General features: G+C 42.2%; 1 protein-coding gene across 1 annotated transcript in view; it reads right to left on the bottom strand.

Moving 5' to 3' along the window:
• tmem178bb (transmembrane protein 178Bb) overlaps positions 1 to 23724 on the bottom strand; it is a 122946-nt gene that overhangs the window by 98660 nt on the left and 562 nt on the right. The gene's annotated exons all lie outside the window — the stretch shown is intronic.

The raw sequence follows: 23724 nt of genomic DNA, 5'->3' as shown, positions 1-23724 counted from the left end.
CTCTTTGTGCTATCATCCAAAATGAAGAGAACAACCACACAGAGAATTCATCATTGCTGCTCAATGCCCTGGGGTTGTGTTATTATAGGCTGTCTTACTGTCCACCTGTGGGGGAGAGAAGAAATTTTGTCTTATTATTTTAAAAATAAACTAATAATCTCATCTATTTTATTGGTCAATTTGAATCTAAAATTTATTCCATCTCTTAAAAGCAAGTCTGCATAATCTAAGGTTATAAGACTCCACAACTTCACAAAATCATGATGATAATCACTTTATCTTTCAGGGGTGCTGAACTGAGATTTAGGGGTGCTGAAACACTCCTAAAAATAGCCTAAACTCACTCATGCTGACTATGTTAATGATTGGCATTTTGATGTATGAAGGATGTCAAATGAGAAACAAAGGTGTTTTGATCATTGGGTTCTGACAAAGCTGGCCTTCAGGAGCAACACTAACTGGTCAGCTGACACACTCTGTGGCTCACTAGGCACAGGAAACATCCAAATATTTGTGAAAAACACAATGAAAAGCCAGTTTTGTATCTTATGTCCTTTATAATGAATAATTGCCTGAATCTTAGGCAAATGAAGGTGACAACATAGCAAAAGCAATTTCAGAAATATAAATAATCCACTCCAATCACTCCAGTAAATCACTCCAATAAATATGGAGTGAAAAAGATAAGGAAAACAAAGCAGCCTGTTGTGAGTTGAGGAAATGTTCACTGTCTGCTGTGGCAGTTTTCCTGCATGAATTTTCTGTCTACTGTGAAAATACTGGTAAAGAGAGACAGCTTTTTGGAACTCAACGCCTACCTCAACCTGTCAGCAGACAGGCCTCAGCCAATTATTGAGAGGGAAATGGATGTCATTCAAATGTCAAAGCCATTCCAGGGGCCTGCTGAGCCTCAGCCACATGTCAGGGCCATTAATTAAATGCATCTCAGAGGCTGCATGAATCAAAATCTACTGCATGCTTTTAAGTGCCTGCCCTGTGTGGGCATGCAACCGCGGGCATGTGTGTGTTTACATTATCTGTCTGTACATGCACAGTGTGCTGCATAAGACCATAACTTACTGAATATAAATATGTGTTCTCTGTGGATACTTTTGCCATACTGATAAGTTCATGCAGCACCCACATTTCCACAGGCAATGTTGTGGCTGGAAAAAATATGAATTTTAATTGTTTTATGTTCACTGCCTTGAACTTTTTTTGTTTTTTATGAGAAAGTTGTTCTTGTTTGATGTTTTCATTTTTCACTTAAATTTAGCGTCCACATGACCAAAGTCAGTGGAATTTGTTCTCAGCATGGAAAAGAAACAAGCATACAAAGTACAGTGGGTACGGAAAGTATTCAGACCCCTTTAAATTTTTCACTCTTTGTGTCATTGCAGCCATTTGCCAAAATCAAAAAAGTTCATTTTATTTCTCATTAATGTACACTCAGCACCCCATCTTGACAGAAAAAAACAGTAAATAAATTTTTGCAAATTTATTAAAAAAGAAAAACTGAAATATCACATGGTCATAAGTATTCAGACCCTTTGCAGTGACACTCATATTTAACTCACATGCTGTCCATTTCTTCTGATCCTCTTTGAGATGGTTCTGCTCCTTCACTGGAGTCCAGCTGTATTTAATTAAACTGATTGGACTTGATTAGGAAAGGCACACACCTGTCTATATAAGACCTTACAGCTCACAGTGCATGTCAGAGCAAATGAGAATCATGAGGTCGAAGGAACCGCCCAAGGAGCTCAGAGACAGAATTGTGGCAAGGCACAGATCTGGCCAAGGTTACAAAAGAATTTCTGCAGCACTCAAGGTTCCTAAGAGCACAGTGGCCTCCATAATCCTCAAATGGAAAAAGTTTAGGACGACCAGAACTCTTCCTAGACCTGGTCGTCCAGCCAAACTGAGCAATCGTGGGAGAAGAGCCTTGGTGAGAGAGGTAAAGAAGAACCCAAAGATCACTGTGGCTGAGCTCCAGAGATGCAGTAGGGAGATGGGAGAAAGTTCCACAAAGTCAACTATCACTGCAGCCCTCCACCAGTCGGGGCTTTATGGCAGAGGGGCCCGACGGAAGCCTCTCCTCAGTGCAAGACATATGAAAACCCGCATAGAGTTTGCCAAAAAACACATGAAGGACTCCCAGACTATGAGAAATAAGATTCTCTGGTCTGATGAGACCAAGATTGAACTTTTTGGCGTTAATTCTAAGCGGTATGTGTGGAGAAAACCAGGCACTGCTCATCACCTGTCCAATTCAATCCCTACAGTGAAACATGGTGGTGGGGGCATCATGTTGCGGGGGTGTTTTTCAGCTGCAGGGACAGGACGACTGGTTGTAATTGAAGGAAAGATGAATGCGGCCAAGTACAGAGATATCCTGGAAGAAAACCTCTTCCAGAGTGGTCAGGACCTCAGACTGGGCCTAAGGTTAACCTTTCAACAGGACAATGACCCTAAGCACACAGCTAAAATAACAAAGGAGGGGCTTCGGAACAACTCTGTGAACGCTCTTGACTGGCCCAGCCAGAGCCCTGACCTAAACCCAATTGAGCATCTCTGGAGAGACCTGAAAATGGCTGTCCACCAACGTTCACCATCCAACCTGACAGAACTGGAGAGGATCTGCAAGGAAGAATGGCAGAGGATCCCCAAATCCAAGTGTGAAAAAACTTGTTGCATCATTCCCAAGAAGACTCATGGCTGTACTAGCTCAAAAGGGTGCTTCTACTCAATACTGAGCACAGGGTCTGAATACTTATGACCATGTGATATTTCAGTTGTTCTTTTTTAATAAATTTGCAAAAATTTCTACATTTCTGTTTTTTTCTGTCAAGATGGGGTGCTGAGTGTACATTAATGAGAAATAAAATGAGCTTTTTTGATTTTGGCAAATGGCTGCAATGACACAAAGAGTGAAAAATTTAAAGGGGTCTGAATACTTTCCGTACCCACTGTAACAGCACCACGATTAAAAAAATAAATGCACAACATTTTTCTCACTAACTAAAAAGTTATATTTCTGTATGTTTCCCTATGCATCTGTTCTTGTGTTTTTCGTTTAGATTCTTACATGTTTAGCTTAAAATAGTCATGTGTCTATATGAGCAGCAGTTATACAGATGACAAATGAAATGATCATGTTCCAAAGTGAAGGATAATGATTGCACTTCATGCATGGTGTAATTAGGCCCGAGCCCCCACCGAAGGTGAAGGCAAGGGACTATTATAACCGCTCTATATGCAGAAACCCACTAACCGGGTCAGAGTCACTAACGGACCACTAAACAGTGACCCGGACCCCACCATGACGTGGGGATGCGCGAGACCTTTCCGAAAATATATATATTGGGGGTGCTGAAAAAAACGCTATATTGTTATCGTTAGGATTATTTATTAGGCCCGAGCCCCCACCGAAGGTGAAGGCAAGGGACTATTATAACCGCTCTATATGCAGAAACCCACTAACCGGGTCAGAGTCACTAACGGACCACTAAACAGTGACCCGGACCCCACCATGACGTGGGGATGCGCGAGACCTTTCCGAAAATATATATATTGGGGGTGCTGAAAAAAACGCTATATTGTTATCGTTAGGATTATTTATTATTATTATTATTCTTCTTCTAACCAGAAAACCGCAAATCTGACCCACTCAGCATATTCGAAAACTCACGAAAATTTGCCCAAAATTCAGAAAAGCGTGCTAGTTTTTTTTTTTAATACTTTTTTAAACAACCTCAAAACAATGGCTCTACAGCGCCCCCTACAAAATTCGAAATACATTACGCCAATGGGGGCCCGACCAACACTTTTTTCATCACACAGCCACCAAATTCGGTACGCATTTTCGTCGCATCGGGGCAAGCAAAAAACCTTATGACGTCGATGCCGCACGACCAACAGGAAGTCCACCAGCCTGGAGTTTACCTAAAGGTCATTGAGTTCGCCGTTTTTTGCTCACCTCGCATTCTTTCGAACTCGTCCTAGGGCTTTTCACCGATTGAGCTGTGGTTTGGTCAAAATCATCAAAAGATGAGGGGGGTCAAAAGTTATCCAAATTATTTTGCTAACTTTCACGGTTTTCCCTTGACGCCGCCGACCATGTGACCTACGATTTTTGCCCCGCCCTCAAACTTTCAAATTGTTATAACTTCCACACGCATCGTCGGATTTGAATGGGATCAATTGATGAATTGTAGTCCCCATGGGCCTGAACCCATGTGATTGAACAAAATCAGGATTGGTGCAATAGCGCCCCCTACAGATTGAATCAAATATTTGTATGGAGCATCAAAAATTTAGTTTTTCCAAAATGTACCAAATTTGGCACAAAATTCCATTAGGCCATCCCGATCAGAAAAGCCAACCAGACCCATGCCCTATTTTCAACGGTGTTGCCACGGCGACGACCGAAAGCCGCCATTCATTTCCAATGGGGATTTTCCGAAATGTACCGTTTTTGCACACGTCGTACTTTAACGAACTTGTCCTAGGGCTTTTGGCCAAATGAGCTCATTCTTTGTCAACATCACCTAGAGATGTGGCACATCAAAAGTTATCCAAATTATTTTGATAACTTTTACGGTTTTCCGGTACCGCAGCCAGAGAGTTGGCGTCCGCTCTTTCGCTCATTTATGTCCAATTTGAATGCAGACCAAAAAATTTAGTTTGTCACACTTGAATATAATTTGACAAAAATTCCTTTAGGGGATACCGATCAAAAAAGCCAATCAGACCTATGCCCTATTTTCAAAGGTGTTGCCGTGGCGATGACCGAAAGCCTCCATTCATTTCCAATGAGAATTTTACAAACTGTACCATTTTTGTACACGACTTACTTTACTAAACTCATCCTAGTGCTTTTGGCTTAATGACCTCACTTAGAGATGTGGAGCATCAAGAGATCCAAATTACTTTGATAACTGTTATGGTTTTCTAGTACCGCAGCCAGGTAGTTGGCTCTGCTTTCTTCCTCGCATATGGACAATTTGTATTGAGAAAAAAATGTTTAATTTGTCACACTTGAATATACTATTGCACAAAAATCCTTTAGCATATACTGATAAGAAAAGCCAATCAGACCCATACCCTATTTTCAATAGTGTTGCCTTGGCAATGACGGAAATCCACCATATATTTTCAATGACAATTCTGTCTAATGGGACACAAAATGGCTGTCATGTTTTCAGGGGGTAAAAATGGATCCCACTGAAATCACTGGCTACACAGTTTGACTTCGCGACCAGGGGATGGTCACCGTCTGGGCTGTAATGGACGGTCACAGGTGGATACAGGGGAACCTCGGCGGGTCACGGCGGGTCGCTCGAGGCGAGGGCCGTTCATCGCCGCTTGCGGCTATATTTATTATTATTATTCTTCTTCTAACCAGAAAACCGCAAATCTGACCCACTCAGCATATTCGAAAACTCACGAAAATTTGCCCAAAATTCAGAAAAGCGTGCTAGTTTTTTTTTTTAATACTTTTTTAAACAACCTCAAAACAATGGCTCTACAGCGCCCCCTACAAAATTCGAAATACATTACGCCAATGGGGGCCCGACCAACACTTTTTTCATCACACAGCCACCAAATTCGGTACGCATTTTCGTCGCATCGGGGCAAGCAAAAAACCTTATGACGTCGATGCCGCACGACCAACAGGAAGTCCACCAGCCTGGAGTTTACCTAAAGGTCATTGAGTTCGCCGTTTTTTGCTCACCTCGCATTCTTTCGAACTCGTCCTAGGGCTTTTCACCGATTGAGCTGTGGTTTGGTCAAAATCATCAAAAGATGAGGGGGGTCAAAAGTTATCCAAATTATTTTGCTAACTTTCACGGTTTTCCCTTGACGCCGCCGACCATGTGACCTACGATTTTTGCCCCGCCCTCAAACTTTCAAATTGTTATAACTTCCACACGCATCGTCGGATTTGAATGGGATCAATTGATGAATTGTAGTCCCCATGGGCCTGAACCCATGTGATTGAACAAAATCAGGATTGGTGCAATAGCGCCCCCTACAGATTGAATCAAATATTTGTATGGAGCATCAAAAATTTAGTTTTTCCAAAATGTACCAAATTTGGCACAAAATTCCATTAGGCCATCCCGATCAGAAAAGCCAACCAGACCCATGCCCTATTTTCAACGGTGTTGCCACGGCGACGACCGAAAGCCGCCATTCATTTCCAATGGGGATTTTCCGAAATGTACCGTTTTTGCACACGTCGTACTTTAACGAACTTGTCCTAGGGCTTTTGGCCAAATGAGCTCATTCTTTGTCAACATCACCTAGAGATGTGGCACATCAAAAGTTATCCAAATTATTTTGATAACTTTTACGGTTTTCCGGTACCGCAGCCAGAGAGTTGGCGTCCGCTCTTTCGCTCATTTATGTCCAATTTGAATGCAGACCAAAAAATTTAGTTTGTCACACTTGAATATAATTTGACAAAAATTCCTTTAGGGGATACCGATCAAAAAAGCCAATCAGACCTATGCCCTATTTTCAAAGGTGTTGCCGTGGCGATGACCGAAAGCCTCCATTCATTTCCAATGAGAATTTTACAAACTGTACCATTTTTGTACACGACTTACTTTACTAAACTCATCCTAGTGCTTTTGGCTTAATGACCTCACTTAGAGATGTGGAGCATCAAGAGATCCAAATTACTTTGATAACTGTTATGGTTTTCTAGTACCGCAGCCAGGTAGTTGGCTCTGCTTTCTTCCTCGCATATGGACAATTTGTATTGAGAAAAAAATGTTTAATTTGTCACACTTGAATATACTATTGCACAAAAATCCTTTAGCATATACTGATAAGAAAAGCCAATCAGACCCATACCCTATTTTCAATAGTGTTGCCTTGGCAATGACGGAAATCCACCATATATTTTCAATGACAATTCTGTCTAATGGGACACAAAATGGCTGTCATGTTTTCAGGGGGTAAAAATGGATCCCACTGAAATCACTGGCTACACAGTTTGACTTCGCGACCAGGGGATGGTCACCGTCTGGGCTGTAATGGACGGTCACAGGTGGATACAGGGGAACCTCGGCGGGTCACGGCGGGTCGCTCGAGGCGAGGGCCGTTCATCGCCGCTTGCGGCTATATTTATTATTATTATTCTTCTTCTAACCAGAAAACCGCAAATCTGACCCACTCAGCATATTCGAAAACTCACGAAAATTTGCCCAAAATTCAGAAAAGCGTGCTAGTTTTTTTTTTTAATACTTTTTTAAACAACCTCAAAACAATGGCTCTACAGCGCCCCCTACAAAATTCGAAATACATTACGCCAATGGGGGCCCGACCAACACTTTTTTCATCACACAGCCACCAAATTCGGTACGCATTTTCGTCGCATCGGGGCAAGCAAAAAACCTTATGACGTCGATGCCGCACGACCAACAGGAAGTCCACCAGCCTGGAGTTTACCTAAAGGTCATTGAGTTCGCCGTTTTTTGCTCACCTCGCATTCTTTCGAACTCGTCCTAGGGCTTTTCACCGATTGAGCTGTGGTTTGGTCAAAATCATCAAAAGATGAGGGGGGTCAAAAGTTATCCAAATTATTTTGCTAACTTTCACGGTTTTCCCTTGACGCCGCCGACCATGTGACCTACGATTTTTGCCCCGCCCTCAAACTTTCAAATTGTTATAACTTCCACACGCATCGTCGGATTTGAATGGGATCAATTGATGAATTGTAGTCCCCATGGGCCTGAACCCATGTGATTGAACAAAATCAGGATTGGTGCAATAGCGCCCCCTACAGATTGAATCAAATATTTGTATGGAGCATCAAAAATTTAGTTTTTCCAAAATGTACCAAATTTGGCACAAAATTCCATTAGGCCATCCCGATCAGAAAAGCCAACCAGACCCATGCCCTATTTTCAACGGTGTTGCCACGGCGACGACCGAAAGCCGCCATTCATTTCCAATGGGGATTTTCCGAAATGTACCGTTTTTGCACACGTCGTACTTTAACGAACTTGTCCTAGGGCTTTTGGCCAAATGAGCTCATTCTTTGTCAACATCACCTAGAGATGTGGCACATCAAAAGTTATCCAAATTATTTTGATAACTTTTACGGTTTTCCGGTACCGCAGCCAGAGAGTTGGCGTCCGCTCTTTCGCTCATTTATGTCCAATTTGAATGCAGACCAAAAAATTTAGTTTGTCACACTTGAATATAATTTGACAAAAATTCCTTTAGGGGATACCGATCAAAAAAGCCAATCAGACCTATGCCCTATTTTCAAAGGTGTTGCCGTGGCGATGACCGAAAGCCTCCATTCATTTCCAATGAGAATTTTACAAACTGTACCATTTTTGTACACGACTTACTTTACTAAACTCATCCTAGTGCTTTTGGCTTAATGACCTCACTTAGAGATGTGGAGCATCAAGAGATCCAAATTACTTTGATAACTGTTATGGTTTTCTAGTACCGCAGCCAGGTAGTTGGCTCTGCTTTCTTCCTCGCATATGGACAATTTGTATTGAGAAAAAAATGTTTAATTTGTCACACTTGAATATACTATTGCACAAAAATCCTTTAGCATATACTGATAAGAAAAGCCAATCAGACCCATACCCTATTTTCAATAGTGTTGCCTTGGCAATGACGGAAATCCACCATATATTTTCAATGACAATTCTGTCTAATGGGACACAAAATGGCTGTCATGTTTTCAGGGGGTAAAAATGGATCCCACTGAAATCACTGGCTACACAGTTTGACTTCGCGACCAGGGGATGGTCACCGTCTGGGCTGTAATGGACGGTCACAGGTGGATACAGGGGAACCTCGGCGGGTCACGGCGGGTCGCTCGAGGCGAGGGCCGTTCATCGCCGCTTGCGGCTATATTTATTCTTATTATTCTTATAATCTTTATTTAACCAGAAGAAGCACATTGAGATTTTCAATCTCTTTTTCAAGAGCACTGAGATAGGCAGCAGTAAAATACAGTTTCAGAGATAAAACATACAGTCATACTACAATACATTCACACAAACTTAAATTAAAAAAAATGTTACAACAGAACAACAAAGGTTAAAAGACATTAAACAGTGTTGTCAGACCAGTGCATAAGTGAATTATTTTACAGACAGAATAATCCATCATCAAGGTATTACAGTTTTTTTTTGTTGTAGGCAGCCTGATGTCAGACCCTACTTTTGTTGGTCTTTGGCCCCATGCCTGGTTCTTTGTTTTTCTGGGCTGTTAAATTTGTGTTTTCTGTTATGTGACAGAATAAAGGACTATACATACTCCGTGAGAACAAAGAAATTTGTTCTTTCCCCTCTGGCTGTGAGAACATTTTTTTTTGCAGACCTGGTTTGGGAGTTTTCGCAGCTTGTTCTCGATACGTCATCTGGGCAGAACTTTTTTCTCATGTGGTGTCCAACAACTGTTGTGTGATTGGTCAGAAATTTGAAGTGGGCATGGCTAATGAGGAAAGTGGAAATGTTGTCATTCCCACTTTTTCCGCTGGTAGTTGTCATAGCAATGGATAGTTTATAGGAACAGCTGGCAAAGCGGTGAGGAAGTATGAAAATCTTTATAACACATCTTGTAAGGCATATAAAGACACAAAAATGGCTAATAATTCTTGGAAAGAGGTAGCACGAATGTTGTGTATGGAGGACAGCGCCTGTTGTAAAACAAATATCCGATCTTATGCGCTGTTTTGTGTTTCACATTGAATGAAATGAAATGTCCTGGTGAGAACTAACTTTGTTCTTGTTCTCGCCACCTTGGGAAAACGAACAACTTTCTCTGTTCTCGTGGAGTATGTATCAGCTTAAACTGCTTGTTATCTTTGACAATGAAATGTCCTAGTTTCTTTGGGGTTTTGCTGACCAACTTCATTCTCCCTGATACAGTGCTGTCCCCATTTTGGCAGACTGAATAAAATGTATGTTCATGCTTGTAAATACAGTTTTATGAATGAAAGTGACCCTGTAATAATTTACCATCACTTGATTGTCCTTCTCCCACTCTACCATTTTTATGGCAGTGATGTGTACCGACAGATGTGGTTAATTTGATATGACCCAAGGCAGAGTTCCCATGGTTACAGGTTCACAAAAAGTTGTTTTTAAAAGTGTAAATGTATATTTTAAAATTGATAAACAATCAAAAAGTAAAATCAAAACCAAGTTTCGCCTGACTGCTTGTATTTTTGTCTGTGTCCACTGGATTACCTTCACCTGCCTCTGCTCTAATTTGGTAGAGCAGTTGAATAAAGACTCCATCTACCTTACTCCGACTCTGTGCTTTGCTTTTGGGTCCTACCACACCACCAGCCCCAACAGCACAAACTGGCCACCATGGATCCAGCGCATAGTGTCAAACACCACTCAGGACAGTTCAACAGATCTCACCCTCATGCTCAGTTCCTCCCAGCCCATATTATAACTGGCGGACTATTTTTTCCCCTCACCTTCCCATGATGTGCGTTCTCCCATACCAGAGAATTGCATCACACAGACAGGAGAGATGATAAGTCTCCTCTCCTTTTTTTGGAACCAGGTTCTTAGGGATGACCAGTACTGATGCTGGTCAAGAGCTCAGTCTTAGGGACCTGGACGAACCTGACTGGGAAAGTAGTGACGCCAAGTCTGAGTGGGAATCGTTTGACAAGGATGAAAACGACTCCGACTGGGAATCACTCAACGATGAGGGGAACTTTTTCTCTGAACCCAGACAGAAAGTGGCAAGGAAGAGTCCTCGTCGAAAACAACAGCCGGCGCCTCCAGAGCTCCAGTCAGTGTCTCCGGTGTTCGAGATGTCCTCTTCTGGGATCCCACCGACGTCTTCTGTGAGTCAGCCGGTGTCTCCTGTTTCCAGTACCCACTCCAGGCTGTCCTCTTCTCTATCCCTCCGCACTATATATCAGTGAAGACTGGGGCACGGATGATCTCCCTCTTCTCCACTATACATGCCTCCTTCATGCTGAGTGAGGCCACCGGGATTCCCCTAGATACGGCCAAACGTACTGCCCGTGCCAAGCTACTGGTGTCTTTGCTGTCGGACTCCCACAGCCTCAGTCTCCAAAACCACAGCCCATGGCACAGCCCAGGTCAATGGCGTATACACTGAGGCATTACCCCTACGTCCTGGACCCCAGTATAGTGATGAAGCCCGGGTCCCTGTTTCTGGTTTCTCTAGTGGGTCGGACACCATTGCTGACGCCCCTGCGCTCCCTGTTTCAAGTCCTGTTCCTGGTCCTCCCCATGGGTTAGTTGGCACCACCAACACCACCGTATCTCCAGTCCCAGGGCTTCCCAGCAGGTTAGCAGCCCAGACTGATGCAACTACATCACGGGATATGGGTCCTCCCTGTGAGTCTTCCATGCTGATGCCACTGCATCCCCAGTTCTGAGTCCCTCCAGTGGGTCAGTTGTCTATGCTGATGCCGCTGCAACCTGGTCCTCCCAATGAGCTGGCGGCCATCACCACTGTCTTCCCTGATCCAGATCATTGTCCCAGTGGGTCGGTCTGTCCCGCCAGCACCACAGCGACTGCCATACCAGGTCTCTCCAGTAGGTCGGCTGGTCCTGCCTCCTAGAGGTCTTCCCCCAGATCCGCAGTCTCCAGAGCAGCAGTCTGGCCCTCCAGAACTGTCCCAGACTCCCATCTACCGCAGGGTTGTCCTACAGGAAGACCAGAATGGCCTTGGATTCCACTCCTCCAGAATGGTTCCGGTTACCTGACTGAGGGGTCGTCCACCTGAATGACCTCAAGTTCTTAGCTTCTGAAGACGTACTCCTGGGTCCTCCCAGCTCCTGAGGCATCATCAGGGCAGACCTCCAGAGACTTTTTTCGGCGCTGCCCAGCCACCCTTTTGTGCCCTCCTCCGGAGTCCCCCTCCGCTCACCCTGGTCATCTTTTGTTTTTTGTTTTTTTTTTCTTTTGGACACTTGGTCATGCTTTTTGGCCATCTCGGGGGGGTCATGGTCTTGATTTTGGACTACCTGTGTGGGGGATTTTACTTTGGTTATGTTTCCTGTGTCACCTAGGCTTATGCCAAATAGTTTTATGTTTAGTTACGTTAATGAGTTTCACCTGTGTCTGATCTGTCTCGTATGTTTCCCCTAATTGGTTCCTCCTGTGTCTTCTTACCCATTACCTGTCTGTATATATACTCCCTGTGTTCCTGTGTCCAGTGCCAGTTTGTTTGTACCCCTGTGTGCAACTTACCAGCGTTACTTCCAATGATTTGATAATTCATTGTTTATCAACTGACTACTGTCCACTGGATTACCTTCACCTGCCTCTGCTCTACTTTGGTAGAGCAGTTGAATAAAGATTCAATCTATCTTACTCCGACTCTGTGCTTTGCTTTTGGGTCCTGCCACATCACCAGCCCTGACAATGATATCCCCCAGCCACACTCACTCATTTGTTTGTCTGCCATGACTGTGCATGTTGTAATTATGAACTCAGTGCAAATCAGAAAGTAGAAGGAGATGAAAGCAGATAACAGAAAGTGAGGACTTGATGATTATGCGAGGAGATGAGATGTTAAGCAGCATGAGATTATGCAGGTTTAAACAGAGCCACAGAGGGCCAAGGTATTTCTGCTCTTCTCTAATAATTTGTTTTAGTTTTTCCTCATCTTAATTAAGAACCTAAGGATATATCATATGTTATACATATTTTCAACACCTTACTGTACATTTCATTTTTGTTTGTGCTGTAAGACTAAAAATATGTATGCTTTGATTATTTAATGGAGAATATACAGAATGGAGGATAGCTGTTGATCTGTAACACTGTGTGAAATGCTTCAGTGCCCCTGCAGAGTGGGAAATCTTAAAATTGATAATGCTGTTTTAGGACCAACTTGAAAATTAACCAAAGCTTAACCACTACAGTTGCAGACCATAAATCGGTCATATGAAACATTCATATAACAATGATTTGCAGTGGTTCTGGAATGGAAAAACAGACCACATTGGAAACAGTGGCATCACTGAAAACAATATGCAGCAAGTTGGAAATGTCTCTAGTATTGTGAAGGCTACCCTTAAAACAGTGAAATACAAAACAAAGTCCTACTATTCCTATCCTATTCCTACTACTATTCAGTATATCTGTCAGGACTTGCCTTAACCCTTTGCATTAAGTCCAGCTTTAGTTTAATGCAGTTATTCCCAAGTCTGTTTCTTAAGGAGCATTGCCCTGCTTGTTTCCAATCAAGGACCAGAGTTGGGAACCACTGGTTTAATGGACTTACTGGGAAAATAATAACAAAATTGGCTCACTGACTTGTAAAATGCATCACTGAGTGATGTGTTGGTGCGGGGTGCTGGAGCGAAGGAGAGCCAAAGATGAGAAGAGACCCAAATGCAGAACAGAAACAGGCTGTATTTCCTCCTGGGATCTCCAGGGCAGAGTAAACAAAAAAACAGAGAGGTGAATGAAAAGGGAAACTGAAAATCACAGAATGAGACGGGGAAAAAACTAGAGAAGCCGAATGAGATGGGAAAACTAAGAAAACTGAATGAAACGGTAACATCTACAACGCTTGTAATAAAGCAAGGCTTACACAAACTAGTCTGTTATTTAACTAATGCTTCAGCACAAACAAAAGAGACAGGGAAGTATATATAGGAAAACAACAAAGGTGATTAAACACAGGTGAAGTCAATTTGGTTAATAGTGTGAAGCTGCCGGGGACCAGTGCGAGGGAAAGAGGAAGTCTCTTCAGTGTAGGAGCAGGAAGTCCCAAAGGGGAGTCATGACTCGGGTGAGAGACCAGCTGGAAAATCAGGTGCCAGGCCTGCCGGAGACTGGAAGAGGACCTCAGTGGGGACGCTGTCGTCGGCACACTGAGGATCTGGAAGCAGGGGCCCTGGAGACTTGGGCCCTGGAGACTTGGACACTAGGGCTCTGGGATCCTGGGCGGAACCTCAGCGGGGATGCTGTCGTCGGCACACTGAGGCTCTGGTAGGGGCAATAGGACCTCAGTGGGAACGCTGTCATCGGCGCACTAAGGTTCTGAAATCAGGACTGGAACCTCAGCGGGGACGCTATCGTCGGCGCACTGAGGTTCTGGATGCTGGAGTGGAACAACAGTGGGGAAGGACACATCGGCACATTGAGGTTCTGGATGCTGGACTGGAGCCTCAGTGGGGACACTGTCGTCGGCGCACTGAGGCTCAGGAAGCAGTACTGGAACTTGCCTCTTCGGACGGTGGCAACTCCATCGTCGTCAAGGGACGATGCAGGTCCAGGGAGTCTGTCTGATGCTGTGCTGTGTGCTCGAGCTGCTGCTGCGCAGGTGTCTCGGGCAGCGCGGAGGCAGCTCGGGGCTCCGGTGGCGAGATGGCACTAGGCTCAGGTTGCTGGACCAGAGATATGGTCACCCCTCTCCGACACCGCCGCCGTTGGTGGCAACTCTGCAGAACAGAAGACTCTGGCTGGGGATGAGAGGGAGTGAGAGAGGACCCAGGCTGGGAACAAGAGAGAGCGAGAGGAGACCCAGGCTGTGAAAGAGAAAGAGCAAGAGGGGACCCAGGCTGAGGAGGTTGATGAAGAGGCTCAGACTGAGGGGAATGGAGAGGCTCAAACTGAGAGAGAAGAAAAGGCTCAGACTAACAAAGTGAAGAGAGTGGACTGGGGCGAGTGCCGCACTTGTCTGAAAAGGAAGCGGAGCTCGGACCAGGGCGAACAGCGTCCCGGACCAAGGAGGAGGAGTAGCTCGGACTGAGGCAAGTGGCGTCCTGGTCCGGAGAATCGAGAAGAGCTGAGGGTGTGGAAAGCTGAAACACCGGTGAACGGGATTAAAGCGCTGCGAGGCGTCTTGGCGTCTCGGAAGGGGAGTTGCTGCTCTCTGCCTTCCTCCAGCAGAGCATGTAGGGAGGAGAAGAGCTTGGGTGTCGAGTGGCACGTGCAGCAGACCCCGCTGCTGTTGGCTACATGCCATAAGCACTAGTGTGTGGTCCGGGGCGAAACCCAGACAAAGCTGGAGAGCGGTGACGCTATCCTTTAAAAACCGCTCTGGGAACATTTCCTCGGCCAGTTCTGCTGGGCCCACCCTAATGGTGTGAAGCTGCCGTGGACCAGTGCGAGGGAAAGAGGAAGTCTCTTCAGTGTAAAGGTCCCCGGCAGGAAGTCCCAAAGGGGAATCATGACAGTGTACACAGAAACACCAAGGAAAAAAAAAAAAAAAAGACTTATGACAATACTTTTATTTCTTCTTAGCTTACAAGATCAGACACTATCGGGCACTCGCTCTCGAGTGCGGCCGCTTTGATGACAATAGTAATAAACAATAATAATCGCCACAGCAGAGATGACCAGAGCAGTTCAGCAAGCTCACTTTGAAATAAACTATTCTGCTAATATTAATAAATTATCTGGTGACAGCAGTCTCTCATCTTTTCAACTTTGACAAAACAAACCACAAACAGCTCCAGACAGCAGTTAAGGTGCAGCTAGTTGGAAACAGTCAAGGTGTCGCTATACAAACACAGTATTTCTTTCCAATCCAGTCGTCATCCAGAAGAGGAAGCTTTATTGTCTAACCTCCTGACATGACAAGAGAAACGCTGTTCTGGATCCCCTCTAGTCTCACATCAGCTCAACTACCGACTCAGTCTGCCTGAATAACATCTGTCAAACAGTCATTCCGTGTTACCCCGACAACACAAAATGGGGACTGAGCTGAGTGTTTCTTTATTGTTAGGGAGTAGATGATGCTGTCATTCATATCCTTCAATGTTAATCTGTGATTGTAAGTTAGCCATCTTTTTGAAGTGCATATGTGAAGACAATGGTATAAGCAAATACAACACAAAACTAACAAAAGCCTTTTACTAACTCCCCCACTCCCCAGACTAAATGCTCAACTTGCACCGTTATTACCTTTTTATTGGGCATAATTCTTGTACTGTCCAGCAGTCCTGAGCAGTAAAAAAGGCCTTTTTTGTGAAGGTGGCAGCTGTGGCCACAGAGCTCCATTCATCAGTAGTCCCTCCTCACAGGCAGTCAGTCTATGGGCAGGCAGAATAAGGATCTGATATATGCAGCTCTACAGGCTACCAGCAGTCTCTTGAGTTGATAACCTGTTGATTAAATGAGGCAAAGAAAGACGAGAGTGGAGGCACACCACGAGAGAGAGAGAGAGCTGACTTTTAAGAATTTTAAGAATGTGAAATCAAAAATGGCATAAGAGAGAAGTGCTTTGAAGTAGTGGTTTCCAACCAAGAGGTCAGGAGCCCAAAGGTGGTTACAAGACAAATCTATGGGGTCACAAGATGACAATCAGGAATGGAATTCAAGTATTTTTTCCAAAAATTTCAGTTCTTTTTTTCTTGTAAATTGCTGGACATTTTTATCTATAAAAATTATTTCAATAAAGGGGAGAAAAAACATCGTCTTTGGCTGAATTGTTTGTATTGAGCTACAGACAACTAAGAACTAAGAGAATATACTGACCAATATTCTACATATGCAGCATTATCACCAACTTGTTCTTCGCTGTTGATTTGGGCTATACAACCTGAGATTCCTAAAGCCAATACAGTCTGGAATTCACAGCAGATCTATCTAACCTAAAAAATTTATTTTTTTCAGTTATCTATGACTTTACAGCAAGTCTTTTAACTTTAAGTCCATGTGTTTGGGTAGTGAAAATGACAATCATTATGACAATGTTTAATTCTGTGAAGTTGGAATCAGTTAAACTTTAAAAACCATGTTTAGTGCCATTCATTAATCTCACAGATCTTGCTGCCAGGGCTGTAGCTATAGATGACAATGTTTGACTGTAATATATTTAACATTGCATAGTGTAACTTGATCTTGATCCTTATTCACCTGTTGGTGACACACTAGTTACAACCATTAAATTAAATGCAGAGTGAACCAGATTTATTCCCACTTCCAAATGCCAAATATTTGCAGGTCCTATGCTCCTAACCTCCTTTCCCTAAAACCTCTGTCAGTCAAATACAAGTCCAGGGCACTTTGAACTGTCTCCAGGGCTGATTTCATGATTGTATGACACTGTCATGCACTGTGGATTAAAACTACCGTGTGAAGTCACTAAAGCTAAAAAAAATGTTTGCATGTATGTGTCTGTCTATCTGTCTGTGATACACATCACCACCCACAGCTCACATTACATTTCTGTGGAACCGAGTCATTAAAATCAAATCTTACACATAAGCCATCATTACTCAAGAAATTTAACCTACCAGCACATTCAGAAAGCACTCACATCCATGTCTTTTTATTGAGTTTCTGTAGTTGTTGCTATTGTCTATGTCTGTTTAATCTTTGGATCTATTATTGTTTATGGTAATAGTCAGTTCCTTCATTTAATCAAACTAAAGTTGCATTTCCTGGAAAAAAAAAAACTTTTTTTAATGACAGGCTGAGATTTTGTGATACAGAAATTAGATACAGCCTTTTATGTTTGTAAAAACTGCTCTATGTGAACATAAAACAGACTAAGGCAGCAAAGTATTTTTTCATGGTCTGGCTTATGATGATTTGTACTACTTGTGTGAAAACACCTATAACATTTGTCCTGAGTGTAGTAATAAAGACAAATAGCTGGGAAGCAGGAACATGTTTTTTTTGTTTGGTTGTTTATTTGTTTTTTAATTTAACAGCAACTACAGCATTAGATATTTTTGTATAAAATGTTATGATCCAGTGCTCACCTCACAGATCATTCATGGTATACTTAATACATTAAGATCAAAATTCCATACTGTCACTATGACCATTGTGATTCAGAGTTTCTGTATATCTAGCACCTTTTTCTTTTTCTCAATAAGGTGAATTTTTCCTGTAGTTTTTGATACAAACTAGTAAAATTGTATGTTTTCCTATTTACTATGGAAATGCAAAGGGGGTTGTGCATTTGGGTGACTTTGTTATTGCTGAAAGGTTTTTATTTAACTATTTTGAAGAAATTCACACTGAACTCCATTCTGGTGGTGATGGCATCCATCCCTCCCTTCCCAGTTTACTATTGTTTGTCTCCATTTTAATTCTTTGAGGTCTTATCATGGAATCTAGATATACTTTTACAGAATGTGACTACTTGTTGTTTCCATACTTCAGCATTTTCATCACTTTAGATGTCTTTCTTGGGTGCATATAGTTTCACCCAACAAATCTGTGGGTCTAAAAATGGTTTAAGCTGTTTGGTTTAAAAACATGTTTAAGCCACAATTTTAGTAGAGCAGAAATTCTCCCTACATTACTAAGTCTAGTTTTAAACGTTTGTGGCTCTAATTCAAAGCTTCATTCTCCCAGTTTAATAGAGAGAAAGCAGATAATCAAGTAGCATCCTTCTCTTCCATGTGTGTCATATGCATGCACATAGTATCAGAAAAGAAGTGCATTAGCTGCATCATTTGTCTGTGTTGGATAAATCTGAACTTCTCTGTGCAAATGTGTGTGTCTGTAATGCCATGGTTGGTCTGTGGGAGAGAGCATGAGGTCGTGAAACATTGATGTTTGCTATGTCACTTTAGGAAAACAAGCCAAATCATGCTTCTCCTCCTCATCTCTTTCTTCTTCTCTGGCTCTTTCTATCTACTCAATAAGTATGCCTACCAGGAAAGCAGAGGTGTTCTCTTGCACTGGCCTTTTCAGAGTAAAGTCTAACCAGGAATCATATATAATTACTACATTTGAGACAGGCTCCAGCAGATCCCTGTGACCCTAATCAGGAATAAGAGGGTATAGATAATATATGGATGGATGGACATTTCAAACAGTTGCCACAGTTTGTTGAGTTTCATTTGAAATGGACAAGTTTAGACACAGAGTATGTCATGTGGGCCTACAGTATTGCAGTCATTCAAAGGAATAGTTCTTTAGCAGTGGAGCTGCTTTTGAAAGGTGACACCCCCCCTGACCACATCCTTATTGCTCCCGTGCACATGTGCACATACTACAATTTCTGGTTTGAAGAAGATATTTGGCCAGTGATGCTGCTGGGCAGAACTGACACTTTCATTTCATGTGTTTTCATGAAGGCAGAAGACTGTAACATGCTTCCAAATTAATGTCAATAACTTTTCCAATAAAAAATATAAGTACTCGGACAGATTTGCTTTTTTCTGTTCCTCAAACATTGAATTTAGTAAGTATCAGCTTTACTGGCACTCATATTCCACATTGTAATTTAGTGGCCAAAATTCACAAGTGAATAGTTTAGTACACAGTGTAGAAAGAACCTAAAACTATCCTCTTTTCTTTCCTAAAAGTTCTGTTAATATGGTACAAGAATTTTACATTATAGTGGCACTAAAATTTGTGGTTCTATTGTATTTAAATTATTTTTTAATAAGTAAAGCAACTATGGTTATTAATGACAGGTGATGGTTGGAGATAGTTGGGGTGAATGAATACATTCCGAAAAATACAAAGCACACGCTTGTCAATATGTAGCACATATTACTGATCCGGACATTTTACAATCTTCCTATTTTTGGTCACTTCACTGATAACTCTCTGCTGTACTGCTTATTTTCTGTTCTTCACTATATATTTATTCTTTTTTCTATTTTCTACCATCTCGTCAATAGTTGTAAATAGTTAAGACAGTTACTGCCCAGAAATTTATTTTAATACAAATTCCTTGTAATGTGAAGTTATTAGCAATAAACCAATTGATTCTGATTCTAATTATACTAATGTGTTGTAAAATTTTCTGTCACGTCATAAACACTGAAAATATAGACCACAACAGAATCAATTTCTGGTCTTAAAACTCCACTTATCCAATATATAGGATGAAACCTGCACAAGTCAGTCAGGCTTCTCAGCTGTGCTTCAGATTGTAAGGGCACAAATGAACAAGGCCTGCTGCCACACATCTGAATAATTTAACTGCTTCCAGGAAAACAAGAGAAACCCTTTGTCTGCTGTTGTGGCTGGAGCAAACTGTCTCATACATGAATAACCGTATTGTCACTGTTAATAATTCCTTCTTTCCATACTGGTTGTTAGGTTATACCTTCACAGAGCAACGATGCTGTAAATGACACCTGTACCTGCTGTATTTGTGATGTTTGACATTCTAAATGTTTGGTATGAAACAGAAAAAATATAACAAACTATGACCTACTGTATATAATATGCTATAGGTAGCCTACACAAATATATGGATTTAGTGGACAAAGTAAAACAAGCTAGTTTTTATGTCACTGTCACCTCAAAGGCAAATGATCTGCTTCCAACTAACCTCCCCTAATTACACTGCATCGAAGTAGAATTGAAAGTAGCTACCCAACCAGCCCTCCACACTTTCATTTCACGTCTATTAGATGAGAAGCTTTGCCACTGGGGTCATTGACGGGGGAACCTATAAGGCACCTTTAGCCTCTCATGGTGTCTTATTTAGCCCTCCCCATGCCAGAGGCCCCCTGAGGATTGAGTTAATACAATCCAAGGCCTCTCTCTGATCTTTCAGGACCCAAAAGACTTTTTCCGTCACAGGGTGACAACAGATGGTACATGAAAAGGAGGCATCAACCACACCCCACTCCTTTCCTACCCATTCATCTCTATGTAACCCTCTCCACTCTGACATCCTTGCCTTCACAGCCATCCTTGGTTTTGACTGATCTCTCTTCTACCACTTTTTCGCTTGGCATCTCTGCCACTGTTTTATCTTTTCCTTCTCTCTCCATGATGTTTTCTTAGTGACAGACAGAACAAGCGAGTGATGTGCTCCAACAGTTCAACTTAGTCTATGTCCTTATCTTGCCCTTTTTTGTATTATGTATGTCAATACGAACATTGTAGCATAATTGTTCAGCTTAGTTCTAAATACTGAAGATTTGTAATACACTCATGAATACCAAAAGAATATGTTCTTTGCGCACAGACTTGGGAGCCTCAGTGGACCCTGTTTTGAAGCATTATTCCACTTCATAAAAGCTCAGAGAAAAGTAAAATGTTCCTATCAAATATTGAAAACTAATTTCCTAAAACAGCAAGCCACAAATGTTACACAAACAAGAAGACATAATGTATTTTCTGGAGACTACTTACAGTTGTGAATTAATCCAAATTTAGTGCTCCAGTCAGTATTTAGGCCAGCAGGATAGTGTATGTGGCATTGAGTCAAATTAAAGCATGTGTGTGTACGTGTGTTCATGGTAATGAAGGAGCATGTCACTCTGTAAAACTGTGTAGCTAAGTGATGTGTCTTTATTTTTTGTAAACAACTGCATTATGATACAGAGGAATAAGGTCAGGTTTTGCCACATTTTAATGTTATAGTGGCAGTAATGGTTGCATAGTATTGGTGGTTTTAATAGCAGTAGCAGTAGTGGCACTAATAGGTTGATATTAATACATATTAATTAATATTAATTAATACTAATAGTTGGTAGGTCTTGTGCTGCTGAATGGTATCATGATCCAAAATGTACCAGGCCAAGGAGGAGCCTACAGAAGTGGGGACTGCACCCTGTTCAAAGCTACAGTGAGAGGTTAAAAAGCAGCTTCTCATCCAGAGACTCTTTGTCAGTTTGGAGAGGCCTGCAGCACATTACCAATTACAGGAGCCCATCGGGGCTGTGGCTCAGGAGGTAGAGCAGGTTGACCACGAAACAGAGGGTTGGTGGTGTGATCCTTGGCTTCCCTGGTCAATGGGCCGAAGTGTCCTTGGGCAAGACAATGAACCCCAAGTTGCCCCCGGTGGCTGTTCCACCAGTGTATGAATGTGTGAACGAGTGGGTGAATGGACAAATAGTGTAAAAGCACTTTGAGGACACTTGAGTGTAAAAAAGCACTACACAAGTATAAGACCATTTACCATCCACCCTGACGAAAACCTTAGACTGGCAGATGATCTGAACAGTTTCTATTGTAGGTTTGAAAACCTCTCCCTTTACACCTCTCAACCATGTTAATGGATTGCCTGCACATCACATCCAGGAGCTGGACCATCAGCACTGGCACCCCCAGGGATGTATTCTCTCCCCACTGCTCTGATCTGATCCAGATCCAGGACAGTAATGAGTCCTCATATAGATGGGAAGTGGAACAGCTGCCACACCTGCCACATGAGCTGCTGGTCACCTTTTACACTGCTATCATACAGTCCGTCCTCAATCTGTCTGGTTTTGATTGGCTACCAAACAAGACAGGAACAGACTGCAACGGACAATCCAGTGTGTATAGAGGGTCAATGGGACCAATCTTTCCTCCATCCAAGACCTGTTCTGGTCCGTGGTCAGATAATGAGGAGGGGGCATCTCTGTAGACCCCTCACACCCTGGACACAAACTGGTCAGACTCCTTCCCTCTGGTAGGCGCTACAGAGTACTGTACGCCAAAACCACCCAACACAGAAACAGTTTCTTCCCCCAGGCTGTCGCTCTCATGAACACTAATGTCATAGAGTGGCATAGATAAATAATCAATGTATGCATATTTGCACATCTGTACCTTTATAGTTAAATCTTTGCACTCCTACTGCAAAAGTTCATACCTTTTATATATATAAAAATATAATTTGTATATAAAAATATAATTCTTTTTCTAGCCTTTATTGTTTAATTTCTTTTCCTTTCTTTATTTTAAACCTGCTAGCTTCCTTTCTTAAAAGTTTAACTTATTTCATTCTTGTACATAGAGAGAGCTTAGTGAACCGGAGTCAAATTCCTCATTTGTGTGCACAAACTTGGCCAATAAAGATGATTCTGATTCTGATGAAGGCATTCATCTCATCCGTGAACACTCAAACTGTGGGCTGCCCATTACTGCAGATGGTCGGCCATCAAGGCCATTGAGGCATCCTCAAAGGAAAGCACAGCTGCAACATACACACACACATGCATTCAGAGGGTGCACACACCCCTTCCTCTTCCATCTTGGAGTTATACCAGACTTAGACCTCAGCCTTCCTCTGTTTCTAACACACAATCTGTTTGTGTATTATCAGCTGCAGGAAACTCGGGTTTAAATTTTGTCTAAAGCAGATTGAATGTATTGTAATTTTATTGTAAATTATTGCTTATTACATTAGCAGTTTCCAAGTGGAAATCTGAAGAGACACAAAATGATTGAAAAGATCTGAAAGAAAACTATAAAAAAACTTGATATTATCTATTTAAAAATGAAGTTTTAAAGATTAAACTGAGTAGGAAAAAAATCACACTTGATTTGTTCATAACACATATCCAGATTAAGACTAAAAAAAAGTTGGGGTGTAGCGATATTTTAGTTCTATAAAATGGAAAAAGTAATAATTACCAATTGTTTTGTCTTCAAATGGCTTGTTACATTTGACAAGACCAATAAAATTGTCAGATCAATCAAAACTAATCTATTGAAATTAATGCTGACCAAATATTTCCCAATTACCAGTAATGAATCAGCTTTGATTCAAAATACTGAAAAGTATTCAGAGTAGTCTACACTGGTATCAAACACCAACAAGCATCAGATCTGTATAGGTTGTGTAGATACAAGGAGCAAATGTTCTTTGCATTATAAATGCATCTATAAGCATTATGTTCCACTGGCATAGATGTCAATGAATCTGTAGTCCAAGTATTTTCTGGAGTGGTAATTTCCATGGCATTTTACGGGAGCACTAATCAAATAAAGCGTTACAGCGTCATAATGAACATGCACAGGTCTTCTACAAAATAGCACAACAAGCACCCAGCAGTCACAGGCCGTTCATCCCAATTCACAAAG

Source organism: Mastacembelus armatus, chromosome 23 (genome assembly GCF_900324485.2).
Source record: "Mastacembelus armatus chromosome 23, fMasArm1.2, whole genome shotgun sequence".
In the NCBI taxonomy this organism is placed as follows: Eukaryota; Metazoa; Chordata; class Actinopteri; order Synbranchiformes; family Mastacembelidae; genus Mastacembelus; species Mastacembelus armatus.
The sequence above is the reverse complement of the archived record's forward strand: the minus strand, read 5'-3'. Positions and strand labels throughout refer to the sequence as shown.